Here is a 24,702-nt window from a genome sequence, read left to right on the forward strand (position 1 = left end):
GTATCTTCCACCTATGAGCCTGTAAAACCAAAAGCAAGTTAGTTACTTCCTAGATACAATGGGGGTACAGGCACTTGGGTAAATACACCCATTCCAAATGGGAGAAGTTGGCCAAACCAAAGCTGGTACAGGTCCATGCAAGTCTGAGATCCAATAGGGCAGTAATTAAACTTTAAAGTTCTGAAATGATCTCCTTTGACTCTATGTCTCACAACCAGGTCACACTGATGCAAGAGGTAGGCTCCCACAGACTTGGACAGCTCCACCCCTGTGGCTTTGCAGGTTACAGTCCCCCTCCCAGCTGCTTTCACAGGCTGGTGTTGAGTGCCTGTGGCTTTACCAGGCACCCAGTACAAGCTGTCAATGGATCTACCATTCTGGGGTGTGGAGGATGGTGGCCCTCTTCTCACAGCTCCACTAGGCATACCCCAAATGGGGACTATGTATGGGGTCTCCAATCTCACATTTCCCTTCCACTCTGCTCTAGTAGAGGTTCTCCATGAGGGCTCCACCCTGCAGCAGACTTCTGTGTGGACATCCAGGCTTTTTCATACATCCTCTGAATTCTAGATGGAGATTCCCAAACCTAGATTCTTGACTTCTGTGAACCTACAGCCCCAACACCATGTGTAAGTCACCAAGTCTTGAGGCTTGCATTCTCTGTTCTCTGAAGAGCAATGGCCCGAGTTATACCTTGGCCCCTTTTAGCATGGCTGAAGCTGAAGCAGCTGTACTGTAGCACACCATGTCTCAAGTCTGCACAGAGCAGAGGGGCCCTGGACTCGGCCCAGGAAAACATTTTTCCCTCCTAGGCCTAAGAGCCTGTGATGGGAGGGGCTGCTGTGAAGGTCTCTGACATGCCCTGGAGACATAATCTTCATTGTCTTGATGACTAACATTCAGCTCCTTGTTACTTATGCAAATTTCTGCAGGCTGCTTTAATTTCTCCTCAGAAAATGGGTTTTTCTTTTCTGTTGCATCATCAGGCTGAAAATTTTCCAAACTTTTATGCTCTCCTTCCCTTTTAAACATAAGTTCCAATTCCAAACCGTATCTTCGTGAATGCTAAAACTGAATGCTTTTAAGAGAACCCAAGTCACCTCTTGAATGCTTTGCTGCTTAGAAATTTCTTCCACCAGATACCCTAAATCATCTCTCAAGTTCAAAGTTCCACAGATATCTAGGGCAGAGGTAAAAAGCCACCAGTCTCTTTGCTAAAGCATAGCAAGAGTCACCTTTACTCCAGTTCCCTACAAGTTTATCATCTCCATCTGAGATCACCTCAGCCTGGACTTCATGGTGCATACTACTATCAGCATTGTGGTCAAAGCCATTCATCTTGTCTCTAGGAAGTTCCAATCTTTCCCACCAATTTCTGTCTTCTAAGCTCTCCAAGTCTCTAGGAAGTTCCAAACTTTCCCACATTTTTCTGTCTTCTTCTGAGCCCTCAAAACTATTCTAACCTCTGCCTGTGACCCAGTTCCTAAGTCACTTCCAAATTTTCAGGTATCTTTATAGCAGCACCCCACTCTGCAGTACCAATTTACTGTATTAGTTCATTTTTACACTGCTATGGAGAAACACTGAGACTGGGTAATTTATAAGAAAAAGAAGTTTAATTGACTCCTGTTCCACATGGCTGAGGAGGCCTCAGGAAACTTACAATTACAGCGGAAAGCACCTCTTCACCGGGCGGCAGGAGAGAGAAAGAGTGCCGAGCAAAGTGGGAAGCCCCTTATATAAGTATCATATCTTGTGAGAACTCACTCACTATCAGGACAAAGGTATGGGAGAGACTGCCCCCATGATTCTATTATCTCCACCTGGTCCGGCCCTTGACAACTGGCCTTATCAAAATTCAAGGTGAGATTTTTGTGAGGACACAGAGCCAAACCATATCAGTAGTCTTCCATTTAGAGTTGCATCTCTGTATCTACATGATGTCTTTTCACTATACACATATATTTCCATTTATTTCTGCATTCAAATGTTGAACAAATTTTTGTGTTTGTTGTTATAAACAATATTTCTAATAACATTCTTTCATATATCTCCTTACGTAACATGCAAGGTTTCACTAGGGTATGTATCTAGAATTTTGAGCATCTTTTCATGTTTTTTAACTGTTTATATTTCCTTTTGCGTAAAATGTCTACTAATGTCTTTTCTCTTTTTTGATTATGTTGGGATTTTTTCCTAATTGCTTCTTAAAACAATTGCATAATGCTTTTTGCCTAAGTCTATTCTGATTGATATTAACATGGCTATAAATATTTCTTTCATGTATTCATGTAATATCTATATATCTATATATACTATTTACATTATTCTGTATATATATATACATATATACTTACAAAACTATTATTTTAGTAATTTGTATTGTTTTTGGTAGTCTATCTAGACATTTACAAATAATGACAGTTTTTATATTTTCCACACATTTGTACCATTTATTTTTATTTTTGTTTTTGGGTTACTATGTTGATGTCAAAATGCAATAAAATAAAGAACAGAAATGGGTAAATATGAGTATTCTTGTCTTACTCCCATCTTAATGGAAATAAATTTAACATTTCAACATTGCTATACTACTTGATACAGGATTTTGATACATATCTGTTTCAGATTAAATAATTTCTCTTCTTTCCCTGGTTTTCTAATAGGTGGTTTCTGTTTTACTAATTTACCATAAGTTGGTATTTACTTTATCCAAATGTTTTCCCCTGCATCTTTTATTAATTAAGTTCTTCTTTTGCTTTTAAAATTGTTCAGATAGAGAATTAAGTTGATGACTTTTCTAATGCTAAATCCATTTGCATTTCTGGGACAAATCCTACATGGTTTACACATTTTATACTTTGATGGATTTAATTTGCTCATCTTTATTGGTTTTTGCATCTGGGATCATGATTGATATTGGCCTACGATTTTTCTTTCTTATATGTTTCTTGTTTGATTTTGGTTTTAATATTATATCAGCCACACACATATTTGCATGTGTGTCTGTTTTGGGAAGTGCCCTTTCTTGTATTGTCTTCACAATTATTTGTTTATTTTTGCTATTAACTACATTTGGTATTGTTTAATTATTATTTGGTTGAACCACCCTGTAAAACTTTCTAGCTTTCTTTATGTGCTGATTTCAGTTACTATTTTAATATCTTTAGGAGTTATATGACCATATAAGTATTCTATGTCTTCTTGAAGCTCAATTATAAAGCTACATTTTGCTGGGAATATGACAAATTAGTATACATTTTCAAATTTCTAATTCACTGGCATAAACGTTGTTCATAATATTTTTAACATCATCTAAATCTTTACTGTATTTACTCCTGTTTTCTTAATTGGAAATGTACTTATTTGAGCCTACATTCTTTTTATTTTAAAAAGTCTTGCTGAAGACTTAACAATTTTGTTAGTCTATTCAAACAACATATTCTGGCTTTTTTGATCATGCTAAATGTTTCATTTCTGACATCAATTTTATTTTAATATTTTCTAGTCTTTATTTTTTAAATTCTTCTATTTAGGATTGTTTGTTCTGTTCTCATTATTGGAATTTGATTGCATAACTTATTTATGTTTGCCCTATCATAATATAAATATCTTAAGGCTACAATTTTTTTACTGTTAACTTTAGCTATATCCACTAAGTATTGATATATGAATTTTTCATTGATTTTTAAATATTGTCTAATTTTATTTTAGATAATAGATTCTTGAGATGTTCTTTTTAAGACCATTTTTATTTCTTCTAAACAATATCTTTTAAGTTAACTTGGGTTTGAATATTATTCAGTTTTTTTCTAGACATGAAGAAAAGGAAATACACTATCCTAAGGAAGATGAAAAATCCTGGAGGAACAGAATACTTGGAAGAGTTCTAGTTCAAAGTCAGATATTGCGACTTGAAATATCAGAATCCTAGACAAATGGAAATGTAAAGAAGGTAGATAGAACTCAGAGGGAAATACAGGCCCGAAATATAAGTTTAAAAGTTGTTGGCATAGAGATGTATCTAAAACCCCCAGGAATTAATATGATCTTCTGGGGAGAGAGTGAATGATTAGAACATAAGAGGGCCCAGGACTATAGACTAAGGAATCCCAGCATCTAGACATCAGGATATTTCAAGTGACAAAGTGGAGGTAGCTTAATTGATAAGGTGAAGAAACATACTTGTTAAGCAGAGTAGAGAAATAATTTGGTAGCTGAAGGGGGACATTGGTCAAAATTTTTGTTTTGCTTTGTTTTTTAAGGAGGAAAGTACAAGAGCATGTTTGAAGGCTGATAAAAAGAATTCTGGAGAAAGAGAGTGATTGAAGACAAGAGAAATGAGGAAAAATCTAGAGAAGTAAAAATGCAAGGAAACATAAAATAAAAAGCCTGACAATAACGGATGTTGTCAAGGAGGTGAGACAACCAGAATTTTAATTTAATGTTGGTGGGAATATAAAGATAAGCATTACTTTTGTAAAAAGGCCCATCAGTTTCTTATAAAAGTAGCAATATACCTACTCTATTATCAGCAATTCCATTCAGATATTTTTCCAAAGGAAATATAATCATATGTCCATAAAAAGAATGTTCAAGGGGGGTGAGGGATAAAAGACTACATATTGGGTAGAGTGTACACTGCTTAGGTAACAGATGCACCACGATCTCAGAAATTACCACTAACCAACTTATTCATGTAAGAAAAAGCCACCTGTACTCTCAAAACTATTGAAACTAAAATCATAAATAACAAAGAATGTTCATAGAAGTTTTATTTATAATACCTAAAAACTAGAAAAGGTCCAAGTGCCCATCAATATGAGAATAGATAAACAAACTTCGCTGTATTCAGAGAATGTAATACTATTCAGCCATAAAAAGAAACAAACTACTGATACATTTAACATGGATGGATCTCAAAAAAATGATTTGCAGAGCGAAAGAAGCCACCCACAAAGGAGTACATACTGTATTTTTCCATTTTATATGAAGTTCTAAAACAAGCAACACTAATCTGTATTGAAGAAACAGAACAGCAGTTTCCTCTCTTGGGGTGGAAGTAGAATATTGATTAGAAACGAGATGAAGGAATTTTCTGGGATACAGGTAGTGACCTATATCTTGATAGGGGGTTGGGTTATACAAACATATGCATTCATCAGAACTCAGCAAGTATATATGTCTTGTGTATGTAAAATGTACTTGAAGAGAAAAAATATGGTAAACATATATTAACCTCTAGTTAATTATAGGCATGCTGATGTATTTAGGGAAAGTGTAATGTTGTCTGCAATTTCTTAGAAATGCATTAAAAATTATAAGTTGGATTGATGGCTAGATAATTGGATATGTGATGAAATGTTTATAGTAAAATATCAATGGTAGAATTTAGGTAGTGGCCACATAGATGTTCACCTTGAATCTGTTTGAAATTTTGTATCACAAAATATTGGGAAAATAAGCAGTAAGGAGATAGTGTCTGGAGCTTTTTGGTTGGACTGGTTTTTTTTGTTTTTTTGTTTTTTTAATGCCACTGCGAGGGTTTAGATGGAAAAAAAGGGTTCAGAGAAGTGCTGATCCTGAAATGAACCAACACTGACTGAAAAAGAAGAAATGGACATAATTAAGTCACTTATGTAGGATAAAATTTTTCAGAAAACCCAGCGGCAAAATTATAAGAAATTTCTGCACATTTTCTATTACCCAACTTCTCATCAGTTTGTAAGATTCTTAAGGGTGTAGCCAACATATATTTTTCTCTGTACACTTGACCTGTGGTGACCATGCAATGACGTTTCAATTAATCAAGTGCTCCTCTTCTTCTTCTATCGTATTCCTGAACCATGCAAATAGCCAAAAATCATGATCTTGTAACTGCATAGAGAATCTTCTTTTCGATGTCTTTCGGTGAATTTAAAATCTATTCTTCACTTTAAGGATCTTTTCTTTTGCTCTCTAAATGTTTTGGAGTCAAATGCATCTTCATTTCCTTTTTTGCATGTCCCTCTGACAGCTGACGCAAGCTGGCAGAAGATGAAAAGTATTTAAAGTGTGGCAGCAGGGCTCAGTTCACATAAAGCAATCATCTTCTCCTCCAACACAGTCTTGATCACTCTGAACTATGCTGGTTAAACAAGTCCAATCTCACTATAGTACCTCATACAGGATTTGAATTTTCCTTAGAGGGGCATGCCCTCATTCATTTGTTTGCATGTTTGCATTTTCTGTGGCAAGCAAGGATGAAAAAACCAATGAAAGGTGACGGTCATCTCTAATGGAGAAATGCTGGTGTAGACTAACCTGAAATGTGCTGTTCCGGCATCAGGGCAAACCTAAGCATCCTTTATGGAAAAGGAAAACACCACACATAAGAAGCACTGCCATCCCTAAAATGTTCCTTAAATGCAGTGTGCCCTTTATGGGCACACTATATAAACTGGACCAAGAAATCAAAAGCACAATAAATCTTTTTGTTTCCTTCTTTAAATGACAGAAAGTTTCAGTAATGTTCTACCATCCAGGTTGAGGAAAAAAAAGTCAAAGCAAAATGAGTTGAAAAGTGGCATGTACATTCAAAATTTAAATTTCTTTCCAGTTCAGCAATGTTAGATGTCATAGGTAACACAGGGAATACTTATTTAAGTGGTTCATATACTCTTAAAAGGAATCAAGATTAAAATGAGGAGGTGCACATAATAGCATAAAAAGGAGCAAAATCTCAAGCTTTTTTCTAGGTGAAAGATTAGTCATTTAAGTCCTTTGAATCCAGAAAGCAAACAGCAACTGCTATATTTGCTTGCTTTAGAAACATGCTTGTTAAAAATAGTTCTCTAGACATTTCTACTCTGTTAAATATCTAACATACACTTTTTTAAAAACCACCCTTTTCTCTACTCATCAAAAATAAGGAACTTTGAGGTACATTTGATGTGATCAAACATGAGTGGACATATAAACTCAGCTTTAAGTAGCATGACACATCCAGGCATTTAAAAATATGTTTAGAAATTTTAGTACACCTTATATTGAGGAGTTTTGTTTTTATCTTTGGTATTGTTAGTGCTGTTCTAGAGTAGGTTAGTATATTCTTTTATTATCAAACATAAAAACAAATGAGAAAACATTTTTGTTTCAAATTCTGATTTTTTTCTTCCACATTCTAGTCGTTACTGGTATTAGACATGTAGACATGTAGAAAGATAAGGGACAAGACACAGATAACGCAAATAAAAATTGAACAAAACACAGGAAGATGACATTTACAATGCAGCTGACAAAGCCAGTCACTTCACTTTAAATAATGTGGCAGGCTGCAAAACTATAGTAATTACTAGAATTTCATTTTCATTAACTAATAAACCAAGGAAAACAATTTAAGTATCTGAATGTCATTTTTCAAATGAAAATAAACTGTAAACATTTGAATAACATCACAGCAGGGATAATATACCTAAGGAAATCTATTGAAATATGTTAGTGGATTCATCCTCTTCTATCACATTAAAACTGCAATTGACTGTAAACCTCCTACCACTCTCCACTGAGACTTTAATTGTAAAGATTCCTGTTACATATCATATTAGAATTTAGTTAAAATTGTAGAACACATTATTTCCAATCAGACAGCCAACCATCACTCACAAAGATTTTTAAAAAGGTGATTAATAATTCATCTCAGATAAGGAAAAGATCTATATTTATACCATCTTCTCAGCCACCATAAACTACCTGACAATTGTTCAGTAATGATGCCCAGTAAATTCTTTAAAATGGTAATTTGTCATTCTGTCACTTCATTTGTGACCTAAAATTCCTCACTTGAGGCATCATCAAATAAATTAATCACTTTCCAGGATCCATTTCTCTGTTCTGCACGTTATTATGCCGGGGCTCTCTTGTGTTTCTCTTCATTTACATATATTTAATGGCTGAGCCGTGGTTCACGATGGCACATAACGCACACATCTCATTACAGGTGAAATATTCTAACTGCCACTATCACTGGGAAAGAAAATAACTCTCCCAATTTAATTTTCCTGATGTAAGAAAACCATGATTCTTCACTATGAAATGTTGATGCCATCCATCAGTCACAATCAATAAAATCATCATAGAAGTACGCCTTCTTCAGCATCTTTCCTTCATACTGGTATTATTTGAGGAAGGTAATTAAACTCATAATACGTAATGAATGTAAATGAAGTAAAAATCCTCATGTTAGCTCTCTAACTATGCTTATATTACAGCGTTGATTTAAAATATTTTCCCCAACTTATAAATACATAAGACCCAAAAAAAGAGCTATCAGCTGTAAAGACAATATTCATCAATAAATAGAACTAATTTTTAAAGGAGCATTTTAAATGTAAAAGTACCAAGTATTAACTATTTATAGATTTTTCACTTAAAATGATACAATCTCTTTGGATTTATATATTTCCAAGCTTTCTGGAAATGTAGCTAGTACTTTGGATGTACATGTTATCATGTCACAAAATTAGTGATTTTTTTTCAGTAACCTGGTCTACTTGATTCCTGCCATTTAAAGGCTGCAGGTACCATCTGTTCTCAAGTAAGAAATTTTCTTGTTGAACTGGCAATCTCGCCAATCTCTGCCTTAAAAAGCCTATGAAAATGTAGATCAAAGAAGCAGGACATTTTGCAAACAGTGGTTTGGGAATTAGCCCTTCAGAACTATTTCCACGTACTGTAAATATTCATCTCAAATTGCTATCGTATTATTTTTGTAAAGGTCAATAGGGAGTGTTTTAAAGTAAACTAGTGTCACATAAACATCACCCTGACTCTAAGTATGTTACTACTTAATTTAACATTCATTAACTAGTTCTCCCCACATACCTAGGAACATTAATTTCAGGGGAATGGTGCCTTATAGAAGTCCATTTGGAATGAGGATTCCCTTCATTATGAATTCATCATCAAAAGAATGGCGACTTTCTTTATCTTGGAAGTGGTCCCTGTTTGCCTGTTTAAAATAATGCTTGCAAGAGTGTCTAAAATACAAAGTGAAATATTAATTGTACATCTCTGTAACAAAGGAGAAAGTAGGTGAATACCACTGCTCCACAGATGAATGACCTAACTACAATATTGACAAACCATCTACACAGTACTATTTTCCTTCCTCATTAATTATCATATAGTTATTTTTAATGGGCATTTATTCAAGAAAAAAAAAGACTGCAAGTGCAGTTTGTATGTGTTTTCATTAACACAGCAGCAGTCTGTTAACCTAAAGCAACACACCAACACTCACAGACGTAGCTGGAAAATAGTGATTGACCACTTTCTGGAGTTTTTGGGGGACTGCCTAAGGTGCATCTGCATTTTGGAAAATGCAATCAGTTCAGACTGAAGCAAGAACTGACAGCTTTCATGGGTGTTCCTATATGAGACTGGACTGTAGTCCCAGATGATCTTCTGGTATGGAATACAGCTCATTGAATCTTCAAGTACACATCAAAGTGACTTGGAATGGCTCATTGTGATGACGGTGATAGGGGATAGAAAATGAACTTCTACCATAATCTGACAAAACAGATACAACTCATGTCCTATAGATAATATTATTAGGATACAGTGGTGTGGATTAGAAGACGTAAGCTTGAAAAGTTTTCGGAACATCTTATAAAAACTATAGACAGATAATGCTAAATGTATTAAAACAGAGGCACTGGGCAGAATATATTAAACTGCTTTAAACAATAGGAAAAAGAGAGAAAAATGCTATTTACGAATCATGAATAAACTCTATGCATTTTAGCAAATTTGGTGCTCTGAACATTTAATGAACTAAAGTATACTTTAAGAATAGAAAAATGAAGGTGAATAAGGTTCATGGCATGAACAAAGGAAAGAGGAAAGATCCTTGCAAATACAAATGCCTATATTAATTATGTTAAATGTACCACAGAAACTAGTGATTGCCCACATTGTGGAAGAATGCACTTAACAAGACCACACCTTCAATGGGAATAGGAGACTTTTCTTTATTATTTAAATAATCATCTCTTTTTGCAGAAGCATTCACTCCCCCAGTCATATTTATATTATAATTCTGCTAACAAAAGCTGTCCAAGCTGAGATCCTTTGATATTTTACTCATAGACACCTAGCCATTAACATGTGTACCATAATAATAGCACTAGAAAATATTGTTACTACAATTGGTTGCCTCAAATATTGTTTTCTAAGATCACAGAAAATTTGAGTTAACAGTTAGTAAACAGTTGCTAAATTAATGCTGCTTGGGGACTTCCAAGTAAACTGAAGTTTCTATGGGGCTAATCTTAGTAAACCCAAGGTAGAAAGCTTAGTTTAGCCATCTGTCTATGGCCAAAGGCCAATGTTTATAGACTTAAATAACCAGTTTTGCCTGAGACAAATCATTGGCGAAAATCCGGATTACCCTAGAATGCAAAGCAGTGTACTGGGGCTCAACCAGGCTGTTTGATCCACTTGTTAACTATGTGACTTTGCATAAGTTACTTTTCCTCTTGAGAGTCTCTTTCTCCTGATCTGTAAAATGGGAACTAAAACAAAACAAAAACATAATTCATAGTGTGGCTATCAAAATAAATAAGTAAATGGATGAAAGGGAGTTATAGAGCTTTAAATATTAGGCTAAATTACATTTCTTTTTCTTTGGTGGTGCATTAGTCTGCTAGGGCTGCCATAACAAATTACCCAGACTGGGTGGTTTAAACAACAGAAATGTATTTTCTCATAGTTCTGGAGGCTGAAAGTCCAAAATCGAGGTGTTGGCAAGTTTGGTTTCTCCTGAGGCCCTCCTCTCCTTGGCTAGCAGACAACCACCTTTATGTTCTATACTTATACAACTTTTTCTCTATAAGCTTTATTTTCCCGTGTCACTTTATTTTCTCATAAGGACACCAGTTATTGGATTAGGACCCTACCTTATGACCTTATTTAACCCCAAGGCCCTATCTCCAAATACTCATGTTGGGGTTAGACCTTTAACATTACTTAGGCATTTGAGGCAGATTAGACATCCTGTCCTTTTGCAGTTAGGTAGGAACTTGTGGCTAGTTTTGGCCAATTGGTCATGATTCTGTGCAACCATTTTAACTCTTTGTGTGAAGCTCTCCAGCACTCTATTTTCCTGCCATAGTGATCTGATCTTGAGTTGAGATGAAGTTTCACAAGACCTCATGAGGCAGCCCAGTCAGCTGGGTCTCTACATGGAGGAAAACTACCCTGAGGTGACTCAAAACTGCAGCAGACTTTGCAGGCCCAAGAAATAAACCCTTATTTTGATAAACCACTGTAGAAGGCATGTCCTAAAGTGAACCCTGATGAGTTGTGCCCTTATATCATCTATTCTCGTTGAGTGTAGGCAAAACCAACAACTTGCTCTTACCAAGAGAACATAGCAAAGGTAAGTGGATGGTCAACTCCTTGAATAGGTTATGTCACATGGCAAAGATAATGAGATGTCATACCCATGACCATATTATGCTGTTAGAACAGACTCTGTCTTACAGACTACAGGAGAAAGACTCTCTTGGTGCCCTTAGAAGCTACTATGATATGAATTGCCCAAGGAAAAGGGCACACAGCAAGAAACTGTGAAAGGTCTCTAGGTCCTGAGGGCATCCCCTAGCCAATAGACAGCAAAAGAACTGGACTCTTAGTCTTAAAATTTTAAAGAACAGAATTCTACCAACAACTATGTGAACTTGGAAGAGGACCTCAATCTCTCGAAAGGAACACAGCCTGGTTAACTTCTTGTGTGTAGCTTTGTGCCATTCTGAGCAGAAAACTCTAGTAAATTGTGCTGAGACTTCTGATTCATTAACACTGTGAGATAATAAATGTATTTCACTTTGAGCTAATGAATTGGTAACAATTTGCGGGCTGTAGTAGAAATGTAATACAACTGCTGAGATTTGGAGGCTTTTTGCCTTTACAGAAAAGACCTGTCTTGACTGGCATTGGAACAATTGGTTAAGGTGAAAGCAATAGGGGCTGGTTGCCAAAGCATTTGGATAGAGGGTGGGTTGAACAGTCACAACCAATGTGAGTACAGAAGATTGGACTGATACCACTCAGAAGCATGTCACACACATCTCCTACCATTACTAGTCTCTCACTTGCATTTGTGTTTACTGGAAAATGGGAAGAGACATACTTCTTGAATTTCAAGATATCACAAAGTTTAGAGGGTTATCATAAAGATTGGATTTCAAAAATAAGATCTGAGGATACCTATAAGTATAAATATAACAAATATCAATTAAAATGAGACAAAAAGTAGGCTCGTTTTTACCAAATCCTGCTCTAAACTTTAACAACTACAACTACTTAATTTGCACACCATGAATTCAACTGCTCCTCTTACCTAATATAAGAGGAGTAAACCTGAAACAATTATCTTTCATTCTGGAATATTTGACACCACATTTAATCTGATGTCATCCTCTTTCCTCTCTTTAGTATCTTCAACAAAAGACATGTATTAAAGACCATGCGGGCTTATACACAGAATAAATAACAGAAACAATCCCTGCATATGGGATGCTTTACATCTAAGATACTCCTTTGCACTCATTGAAAAGAAAAGATGGATATAGTTAAAATACAGTAATGAGTTGCATAACGATGCTTTGGTCAACCTTGGACCACGTATATATGACAGTGGTCCCATAGATTATAATATGGTACTTTTACTGTAGGTTTTCTATGTTAGATATGTTTACATAAACAAATACTTATCACTGTGTTACAATTGCATAGAGTACTCACTACAGTAACATGATGTACAGATTTGTAGTCTAGAAGCAACAGGCTATACCATATAGTCTAGGAGTGCAGTAGGCTATACCATCTAGGTTTGTGTAAGTACACTCTAGGATGTTTGCGCAATGACAAAATCACCTAATGATGTATTTCTCAGAATGCATCCCTGTCATTAAGGGACACATGACTGTAGTGAAATACACAATTCTTAAGCATGCAAAGAACTAAATTCTCTAAAGCTTAGAAAAGGGCTGGCTGATGAATCACAAAATGGGATCTTAAAGCATGACAAATTCAGAGTCTTTGTTTGCTTGTTTTTGTTTGGGGGTTGGAACACCAAACAAAACATCAGAGACAGCCCTGTTACTTCAAAAAGGCAACATCACAATAGAAATAATAAAGTGCAATATTTTCTCTACAGTATGTAGAACATCAACAAGTACATTAAGTAAATAATGTCTCTTATACACATTGCCATGGGAATCCATGATAAGAAACCTCATGGTATCTGTTTGTGTATAAGCTTAATAATATTCTCTACTGTCCAATAGAATATAAACACAGACCTCATTGAAAGCATGGTACTGTCTCGTTTAGTCTTTGATTTTTTGTTTTTGAATGATTTTATAATACCTCATTCAAAAATGCTAAAGTGGTTTCCTTTTTTTCCTCTTTTGACAATGGATTGCAATAGGTACACTGAGTTCTATATCAAGGACTCTAGGCTGTCTATATTGAAACATTTAAAAGGGAGAAGTTGTTTATTGTGAATAATGCTGCTGTAATTCAGATGGGCAGTGGGTATGTGAACTTGAGCATTTTCAGTGAAACGATGCCCAGTAAATACACGAGCATTTTTTCAGCTCTGTATATTTTGCAAAATTGGATGGAATGGAACTGACAAGTACAACTAACTAATTCCAAAGTTTCTCCTAATTAAGTCATTTTAGTTCTAGAGAGGAAAACTTAAACCCTGAAATGTGGTCTCCCTGTTTTTCTTGTTACACAATATAGTAAGGGTTTTTTTTTCTTTTAAATTATTAACATCATCATTTGCTGTTTGGGTGTTCTGTGGTACTCAATTTCAATGACAACAATTAGTAGTAGATGTGCATTTGTTCCTCAATGCTGGGAATTGAATTTTTTTTATAAGCACATCCTGTTTTCAGTAATTGGATATACCACCAAGGAGTAAAACAAAAGATGAAACACCCTTCAAAGGAAGACAAATGGAATTAATATTCCAACTGGGTGATTACAATCCACGAGCCTAAAAAACTCTTGTCCTTTCATTTTCAGTCCCAGATTATTGTGCAACATGGCTCTGCTCTGTTACACTTAAAGACTACTTTCTTACACCAAACACAAGAATGCTTTTCAAGTTTGGGTTAAAATAATTTATTTTAATGTTTAGAGGAATGAGTTCTTTGACTTTTTTGGAATTTTCTGGCAAAATACAGCAAAAGAATTAATTTTTCTCAGTGTTCTTGCTGCTCCTATCTTAATTTAAGGTTCAAATAATATGCATCCTTTACATGACACAATGTAACATGTAAGATTTATTTTGCTGAATACAAGTGTGGAATTAATGTTAAGAATATGGACAGGAGTCATACGAACTTGGTTCAAATCTTAATAATGTCATTTGTTAGCAGCATGAAGCACAACCCTGGGAAAGTTACTTAAATATTCTTAGTTTTCGCCTATGCACAATAGTAATAGTTTTTATCTTATTGTACATAATAATAGTAGTTAACCTTTGTGAGCATTTAATATGCATCAATCACAGTTCTAAATCTTTACACATATATTGAGTCATTACATGAACCACTTGGAATAGTTTCTGGTATATTCCGAGCACTCAATAAGTGTTAGCAATAATAATGATAATTATTAGTATCAGTAGCAATCCTAATAATAGAAACAGAGGTAGTAGAGTTCTTACCTCATTGTAATACCATTTGTTGTTATAGATTACAAGCCAGGCTCTTAATCTAAAGGGTGTTTCAAAGGTTCTCTTTCAGTTCTGGTAAGAAATTCAGAGAATATGTTATGAATACATATCAAGGAGAATGAAAATTTCACATTAAATCCTTAATATTTTTAAACTGACTTAAAAATATACTATGTATTGGCACAAAGTAAGTTTCATATAGGTAAGTATAGGAAAGCAATCTGGAGAAAACATAGATTGTAATGTCAGTTCTGAAAATTAATAGAGCCTTACTGAAATACTGAACACTTGTCAACTCTCACCTTTTCTATTAAAAATACAGCTTTTGTGATGATGGGGAGATGCTGGGTGTAGGAATAAAAATTGAAAATGTTAGGCTGCCCTTCTTCCCTATGAATATTACAACTGCTCTGTCTTTGAACCCAAAAGGCGCGACACCTCTTAAGAGGGAATAGAGTAAGAAGCAACATATCACATGCATACACCTTTGTGCATGCTCACAAGTGTATCCACTGCACTCATGAGCACATTTTCTCCCTAGTTCACTCACTTATTCCCTGGAGAGAAAATTTACTGGAATAAATTTGTAATCTCATACATCAACTTTCTTTTGAAACTGTTAAAGGGTATCAATAATTATAAGTTTTGCCATCTATTTTAAAGTTAAGTCAGCATTTTGTTGTTCTTTCATATTTTTAAATGTCAAATAAACACATGCTTCTTGGTAAAAAATAAATCAGTTCAGTAGGACGTAAAGTAAAAGAGCTAAATCCTCCATTCTACTCCTTTGAGGGAACCATTGCTGATGATAGATTGGTTTACATTTTTGCAGGTATCTTCTAAACAAAAACAAATACATTCATACACACAGATTTTTCTACAAATTAAGAATATAAACACATCATTCTATGACTTGCTTTTTTCTCGACAACATATGACTATCCTTTCATGACAGTGTTCATAGGTTTCTTTTAACAAATATTTGAGTACTCTACACACATTGTGAAACAAAACAAAATCTGGAGCTTACATTAGATAGGGTGATCAAGAAAGTAGGAGGGGATATTTGAACAGAGGCTTGAATAAATATATGAGCATGCTGTCCCAGGAAATTGATTTATCATTAGGACATATAGATTGGTTCCATATTTCTACTATTTCAAGGAACTGAGTGATCAGTCCTATGTCAAATGAATGCTGTGTGCTTCTGAGTTTTTCCATCATAAAGATTTCTAAAAGTACGATACACATTTAAAATGTTGACAACTATTTCCAAATTGTCCTCCAGTCTAGTTTTACTAAAGTACCTCAATACCTGACACCAAGACTGTGTAAGTATTCTATTTTCCCAAAACCTTGCCAACCCTGTAGACTGTCACACTTTTTCATTGTTCTGTAAACTTAATGGTGAGAAATGGCATTTCTACTTCCATTTCCCTGATTACCAGTGAGTTTGCAGATCTTATCCTATGTTATGACAATTATTATTGTTTTTTATCTTCACTACCTATTTATATATGTATTATTTTTTTCCTAAGGGATGTGTAAGAGCTCTTTTTATATCCAATTTCCCTTTTCCATCAGTGGGGTTGAAAACAATTACCCAGTTTAATATTGATCTTTCGACTTTGCTTATGCTGCTTTTCTTAACAATTTTAGAAGTTTTATATAGTCAAAAATTACTAGTTTTCCCAGATCTATTCATCACTGAGTACCTACATTCTTTCCTAGGAGGCAAAGATATAGGATTAAAAACGATGTTTACAGGCCAGAAGCAGTGGCTTACACCTGTAGTTCCAACATTTGGGGAAGCCAAGGCAGGCGGACCACTTGAGCCCTAGAGTCTGAGACCAGCCTGAGTAACATGGCAAAACTCCATCTCTCCAAAAATTATCCCAGTCTGGTGGTGCGCACCTGTAGTCCCAGGTACTCAGGAGGCTGAAATGGGAGAATCACTTGAGCCAGAGAGGTCGAGGCTGCAGTGAGCTGTGTTTGTACCACTGCACTCCAACCTAAGAGACAGAGAAAGACCCCGTCAACAGAATGAGACCCTGTCTCAATTAAATATATATATATAGACATAGGAATATATATATATGATTCTTATGTTATGCAAAGTATGAGGATAAGCAAGAGAGAGAGTAAAAAGGTGTTAGGGGGAGGGGGCTACTCCTTTATATAAAGCAATCAAGAAAGGCCTCTCTGAGAGGACGATATTTAATAAGACTCTAAAAGAAAGTAAGGAAGTGAACCACATAGGGGAACAACAGATGAAGCAGGATCCTACTAAGTGCATGTGAAGAATGGCAAAGAGGCCAAAGGCTGAGGGGATCCATGAGTGCTAGGCTGTGATGCGAGAAGCCACCGGAAGATTTCGAGCAAAGGGGTGACATTATCTGACTTACATTACAAAGGATCATTCAGGCTGCACCACAAGGAATAGACCATAGGACATGAGAATGAAAGCTAAGTAGAGAAAACATTTATCAGGAAATTGCAATAGCCCAGGTAAGAGATGTTGAGAGCTTCTAGGCATTTGGACACACTTATAAAAAATGTACTTTCATTAAATGTACAAAGACAACCAAGCATGGTGGCTGACACCTGTAATCTTAGCACTTTGGGACCCAGAGGCAGAATCATCACTTGAGCTTCAGGAGTTCAAGTCCAGCCTGGGCAACACAGTGAGACTTTTATCTCTACAAAAAATTTAAAACGATTTGTTGAGTATGGTGACACGTGCCTATAGTCCCAGCTACTTGGGAGGCTGAAGTGGGGGGATCACTTGAGTCTGGGAGGTCAAGGCTGCAGTGAGCTGTGTTTGCACCACTGCCCTCCAGCCTAAGAGACAGAGAAAAACCCCGTCAAAAAAAAAAAAAGAGTAAAAAGACAGTATTTACATATATTTTCAATTTAATTTAGGTAACTTATTTTAAAGTAAAAGGTAAAATAATATTTCAGTGCCTTTTTCCCACATTTACCTATGTTAGGATTGAATGTTATACACTTAGATCTTTTATCCACTGAGAACCTATTTTGTGAGGGACAAATTGAACATCAAATTTTAAGGGTTTTTCTCACAAAATGCTTTTATTATAACAATCATTTATTGAAAAATTTATCTCTTCCCCACTGGTGTGAGAACTTTTATTTCTATATGTGCAGTCCTTCGTCACTTAACAATGGGGATATGTTCTACAAAATACATTATTAGACAATTTCGTCACTGAGCAAACATGCTAGAGTGCATTACACAAACCTAGATGGTATAGCCTACACCTAGGCTACATGGCATAGCCTGTTGTTGTTAAGCTACAGACCTGTGAAGCATATTAGTGCACTAAATACTATAGGCAATTTTAACAAATAGTAAGCATTTGTGTATCTAAGCATTTTTAAGCATACGAAAAGTACATAAAATACAGTATACAAGATTTTAAAAATGGTATACCTGTATAAGGCACTTACCATAAATGGAGCCTGCAGGAATCTGGCTGAGTCAGTGAATGAATGGTGATTGAACGTGAAGGCTTAGAATATTACTGAACACTACTGTAGACTTCATAAACATTGTATATTTAGGCTACACTAAATTTATTTAAAAATAAAGTAATTGAACTATAACATTATGATGACTACACCGTCACTAGGAGATAGTAAATTGTCAGCTCCTTTACCTTCTTACAGGATCACTACATTATATGCAATCTATCATTGACCAAAACATCTTTATGCACTGCCTGAGTGTACTTGAATATATTTCTGGACCGTGAATTCATGGATCTCTTTATCATTGTACCAGGAAAATGTTATTCTAATTATTGTTGCTTTTAATATATTTAATATATTTTTAGATTTAGTAAAGACAGGAAAATTATTATCTGATATAAACTAGCTACAACCCTTCTATAAAGCTATTTATGATAACTGATGTTCTCTATCATTATAAACTGAAAAAAGCAGAAAATAAGGGCTAAAAAAAATTATGGTTTTTGAAATGTTACTTACATTTCAGAATTGTTTGATGGCCATTAGCACATGTCCCCAAAACTAAATCCTTCCTCTGTCTTCTGTGTTTCTTCATCCTCTGTTTATGAATTTCTATGATCCTCTATGAAAACAAATACTTCATTATGCTGTGTCTTATGTCTAATTGTTTGTGCATCCAAATCTGCAGATTTCCAGATGCTGGAGGACAGAAACACTACATATTAAATTCAAAGAGCTTAGGCATTTAGCATAGTTTGAAGCGAGGCTTTTTAAAAATTTTTGATGAAGTCCAATTTATCTATCTTCTTTTGTTGTTCATATTGTTTTGCTCATATTTTGATGCCATATGTAAACAAACCATTGTCATATCTGCAGTTGTGCAGATTTAGCCCTATCTTTCAAGAGTTTTAGTTTTAGCTCTAGCATTTAAGTCTTTGAAAAACTTTTGAGTTACTTTTTATATATGATGTGATAGAATCTAATATCATTATTTTGTACATGGATATCCAATTTCTCAATGTCATTCACCTAAAACACAATTTTTCCCCCATTGAATGGTTTTGGCATCTTTGTCAAAATTAGATTAACTTTCTTTCTTTTTTCAAGATGGTTGACTAGAAACATCAGATACCAGTTTCCTTCAGGAAAAAAAAAAGTTATCAAGGGGAAAGTGCTGGAGCCTATGAAAAACTCACAGGAAGAAACTGGGGCACAGACAAAGAAGGAAGCACGAGGCTGGCAGGGATTGGCTGGGAACCCAAAGGACTTGTTACTTCATCAAAAGGGTAGGTGTGTGTGGTATTGTCTCCCGTTGCCCCTGCAGTAGACTACCAGTGTCTGAACTAAGAGTGCTCCTCTTTCCTTGAAAACCCAAACACTGCTGTGAGTGTCAATTTAGGGACTTCTTAAGAGCATTACGCCAGACTACCAGCTCACGCAAAGTCACTTGCGCTCCCGCTAGATCCAAGCTGTGGTCGTGGGTGCTATACTTTGAGTACACAGACTGGGGGACTGTGTCCAGCTCAGGAAACCTCAGCCCTTGTGTCACCATATCACGAGAGACACTGCAGACATTCCCTGGCACCCACTTGGATTGTAACAGCTACACAGGACTTGCTGGACCCAGGGGAGCGGCAGGATTACCAGTGGTCTAGCCCTCAGGGAGGGCTGCTCCAAAGAGAAGGGAAAGAGCAGCATACCAAGGGAGTGTGAACAGAGAGGAGACCAGTGCAAACACTCTCCTGGCCCGGGAGCTCCAGTTGGTAGGCTGAGAGTGACTGCGCCACTTCCAGCAGAGATGTGGGTGGTGTGCTTGTCTCTGCAACAAAGGATTGTGGTTCCATCCCAGTGGACAGAAAGCCTCAGTGCTCAGGCATGGACATGGAGAGGGAGAGAGGAACTTCTCCTCTCCCCACCTACAGCTTCAGAGACAGCCCTGGCTTCACATGTGATAGGTTGGTAAAGACACATCAGAGGATAGCCATTCTAGGGCTATTAGGGATGGCCATGTCCCCACTCGCAGTGTGCCCACTGGGCCCAGGATTGCATGAAAGATGAGGCCTGTCATCATCTCTACATGAACCGCCAGATTTCTGCAGTGGTGAGCAGGAGAGCCAAAAACCTGAGTGTTTTGGGCTGAAAGAGGAGATTTTGCACAGAAGATATTTCAGCAGTGAGCGAGAAGGCAAATGTCTTTCATGGCTCTTGGCTATACTGACTGCCGCCTGGAGATAGACGGCAGCGTCCATACTATTTGCATGTCCCAAGCACTGAGACAAGGGTGTGGCAGGGAGCAGATCACATTTTTGCCTGCCTAGGCCTAGGAGCTGGGGCAGCCCTGCTCCTCCTCTGCAGAGATCTTAATAAATTTGACCCTGCCATCCTAATCAGGGCTGGTGCTTGTGACTGATGTTGGGATTTCCAAGGGCAGCCTTGGTGGTTCAACTCAGCCCAGGTTTGTCCCCAACTCAAGGACTGAAAAGGGAGTTCAAGCCACTGTGCATTCCACAAACCAGTTCATGTCCCCAGACAAGTGAGAGCTTCACTAAGTAAACAAAGATCAAGCATATTCCCATCTGCCTTTGCTATATCCAGCTCTTACCCTTAAGCACCACCCACTGGCCTGAAGGTTGAATTGCACAACCCACTACAAAATCTGCTGACACAAGTGCACAGCACTGGGAAACAAAATAAGCTTCCTGAGACCTCCAGCATCCCAGCCCCACAGGAGGCAGTGAGTTAGCTCACACACCCAGTCCATCACTATTATAGCCAGCATTTAAAAAAGCCACCACACAAGAGTTATCTACAACCAAGGAACTTACACATTCTTTGCCACTGAAAGCACCCAGAACCAAACCTAAATGACCTTACACAACATACATTATAGTCACATCATCAATTGGAAAAGAAAAAATTTCTTCCCAAATGAAAGAATAAGTACATTACAAAATAAGAAGAGATAATTTATCCAGTTAAGAAGAAACCATAGAAACAATTTTGGATGTACAGAAAACAGAATATTACAACACACCAAAAGGATCATACTAACTGTCCAGCAATTGAACCTAAGCAAAATGACATCTTTGAAATATCAGATAAATAATTTTAAATATTTATTTTAAAGAAGCTTAATGAAATCTAAGAGAATGTTGAAAATCAACACACACAAAAATGAGAAAAATAATTCAAGGTATGAATGATAAATTTGCTAAATATATAGATGTTAAAAACAAAAAACAAGCCAAACATCTGGAATTTAAAAATTTGTTGAAGGAATTTAAAACTATTGCTGAAATCTTTAACAATAAACTAGACCAAGTGAAAGAAAGTTTCCCAGAGCTTGAAAACAGGTCATTCCAATTAACCCAGTGAGACAAAAATAAAGAAAAACATTTTTTAATGAATAAAGCGTTTGAGTAGTACAGGGTTATGAAAACAACCAAGCCTGCAAGTTGTAGGTATCCCTAAGGGAGAAGAAAGAGTAAAAAGTTTGGGAAACTTATTTGAGGAAATAAGTGAAAGTTTCTTTACTCTCGCTAGAGACTTAGACATCCAGATATAAAGACTCAAAGAACTTTAACAAGATACACTGCAAGACAGACTTCACAATGACACATAGTCATCAAATTACAGACAGTCAATATGAAGAAACAAGAGTCAAATGTCAACAAGAGAAAAAAAAGGCATCTCATAACATATAAAGGAAATTCCATAAGACTAACAGTGGATATCTTAGCAGAAACTCACAAGCCAGAAGAGATTGAAGTCCAATTTTCAGATTCTTAAATAAAAAATATTATCAATCATGAATTTTGTAACTTGCTAAATTAAGCTTTATAAATAAAGGAGAAATAAAGTCTTTCTGGCCAAGCAAACACTAAGAGAATTCACCATCACTAGGCCAGTTCTGCAAGAAAGGCTCAAGGCAATCTAAACCTTGAAATGAAAGGTTGATAATCTCCATCATAGAAACACATGAAATTATAAAACTCACAGGCCTTATAAAACAGTAATTGAGACTATAAAGCAACTAGACAACCGACATTATGACAAAACAAAACTTAACATATCAATATTAACTTTGAACATAAATGAATTAAATACTCCACTTAAATGGTATAGATTAGTGGAATGAATAAAAAAATAAGATCCAACTATATGCTGCTTATAAGAAACCAATCTAATTATTAAAGACACATAGATTCAAAGTAAAGGATGGAAAAAGATATTTCAAACAATTGGAGACCAAAATCAAACAGGATTAACTATATTTATGTCAAATGAAACAGACTAAATCTACAACAGTTAACAAAGACAGAGTCATTATATAATGATAAAAAGATCAATTGAATGGGAAGATATAATAATCCTAAATATATAAGCACCCAACACTGGAACACCCAGAATGATAATGCAAATACTACTTAATATGGTTTGGCTCTATATCCACACCCAAATCTCATCCGGAGTTGTAATCCCCACATGTCAAGTAAGGGACTTGCTCAGAGGTGACTGGATCATGGGGGTGGTCTCCCTCATGCTGTTCTTGTGATAGTGAGTGAGTTCTCATGAGAGCTGATGGCTTTAAAGTGTAGCACTTCCACTTTCTCTCTCTCTCCTGATACCTTCTAAGATGTGCCCTGCTTTCTCTTCACCTTCCACCATGATCATAAGTTTCCTGAGGCCTCCCCAACCATGCAGAACTGTGAGTCAATTAAATTTATTTCTTTATAAATTATCCAGTCTCAGGTGTTATTTTATAGCATTGTGAAAACAGATAACACAGAGAATTGGTACCAGCAGAGTAGGCTGCTGCTATAAAGAAAACCTGAAAATGTATAATTGACTTTGGAACTGGGTAATGGGCAGAGGTTGGAACAGTTTGAGGGGCTCAGAAGAAGACAGAAAGATGTGGGAAGGTTTGGAACTTCCTAGAAACTTGTTGAATTATTTTGACCAAAATGCTGACAGTGATATAGACAATGAAGTCCGCATCAGATGGGGATCTGGTACTATTGTGGACTGAAGCAAAGGTGACTCTTGCTATGCTTTAGCTAAGAGACTGGTGGCATTTTCTCCCTGTCCTAGAGCTCTGTGGAACTTTAAACTTGAGAGAGATGATTTAGGGTATCTGGTGGAAGAAATATCTGAGCAGCAAAGCATTCAAGAGGTGACCTTGCTTTTACAAAGAGATGATATGAAATTGGAACTTATGTTTAAAAGGGAAGTAGAGTGTAAAAGTTTGGAAACTTTGCAGCCTGACCATGGTAGAAAAGAAAAACCCATTTTCTCAGAGGAAATTCAAGCGGGCTGCAGAAATTTGCATAAATAATGAGGAGCCAATGTTAATCATCACTGACAATGGGGAAAATGTCTCCAGGGCATTTCAGAGATCTTCAAGGCAGCCCCTTCCATCACAGGCCCAGATGTCTAGGAGGAAAAAATAGTTTTTGTGGGTCAGGCCCAGAGCCCCACTGCTTTGTGCAGCCTTGGGATTTGGTGCTCTGTGTCCCAGCTGAAAGCTCCAGCCATGGCTATAAGAGGCCAACACACAGTTCAGGCCGTTGCTTCAGAGAGTGCAAGCACCAAGTCTTGGTGGTTTACACATGGTGTTGGAGGGAAAAATGGTTTTGTGGGGCAGGCTCAGGGCCCCACTGCTCTGTGCAGCTTTGAGACTTGGTGCTCTGCATCCCAGCCAAAAGTTCCAGCATGGGTAAAAGAGGCCAATGTACAGCTCAGGCCATTGCTTCATAGAGTGCAAGCTCCAAGCCTTCGTGACTTACATGTGGTTTTGGGCCTGCAGGTGCACAGAAGACAAGAGTTGAAGTTTGAGAACCTTCACCTAGATTTCAGTGGATGTATGGAAATTCCTGGATGTCTGGGCAGAAGTTTGCTGCAGAGGTGGAGCCTTCATGGCAAACCTCTTCTTGGGTAGTACAAAGGGGAAATGTGGGGTTGGAGCCCCCCACACAGAACCTCCAGTGGGGCGAAGCCTAATGGAGCTGTGAGAAACAGGCCACTGTCCTCTAGACCTCAGAAAGGTAGGTCCACCAACAGCTTGCACCATGCACCTGGAAAAGCTGCAGGCACTCAATGATAGTCCGTGAAAGAAACCATGGGGACTGTACCCTGCAGAGCCACAGAAATGGAGCTTCCCAAGGCCATGGGAGTAACCCCTTGCATCAGCATGCAGCATGACCTAGATGTGAGACATGAAATCAAAGATTATGGAGCTTTAAGGTTTTTTTTTTGTTTTTCTTTTTGTTTTGAGACAGAGTCTCACTCTGTCACCCAGGCTGGAGTGCAGTGGCATGATCTTGGCTCACTGCAACTTCCACCTCCCAGGTTCATGCAATTCTCCTGCCTCAGCCTCCCAAGGAGCTGGGATTACAGGTGCCCATCACCATGGCTGGCTAATTTTTGTATTTTTAGTAGAGACAGGGTTTCAGTGCATTGGCCAGGCTGGTCTTGAA

General features: G+C 36.7%; 1 long non-coding RNA gene across 1 annotated transcript in view; it reads right to left on the minus strand.

The window, feature by feature from the left end:
- The window catches only part of LOC107973709 (uncharacterized), a 210,284-nt gene that overhangs the window by 24,668 nt on the left and 160,914 nt on the right, over positions 1 to 24,702 (minus strand). The window contains exons 11-13 of the long non-coding RNA XR_010149759.1: positions 18,746 to 18,848; positions 16,652 to 16,749; positions 14,729 to 14,809 (exon numbers count right to left, since the gene is read on the minus strand). This is a non-coding gene — a long non-coding RNA (uncharacterized LOC107973709). The remainder of the gene's footprint in view (positions 1 to 14,728; positions 14,810 to 16,651; positions 16,750 to 18,745; positions 18,849 to 24,702) is intronic.

The sequence above is a fragment of the Pan troglodytes genome, chromosome 13 (assembly GCF_028858775.2).
Source record: "Pan troglodytes isolate AG18354 chromosome 13, NHGRI_mPanTro3-v2.0_pri, whole genome shotgun sequence".
Classification (NCBI taxonomy): domain Eukaryota; kingdom Metazoa; phylum Chordata; class Mammalia; order Primates; family Hominidae; genus Pan; species Pan troglodytes.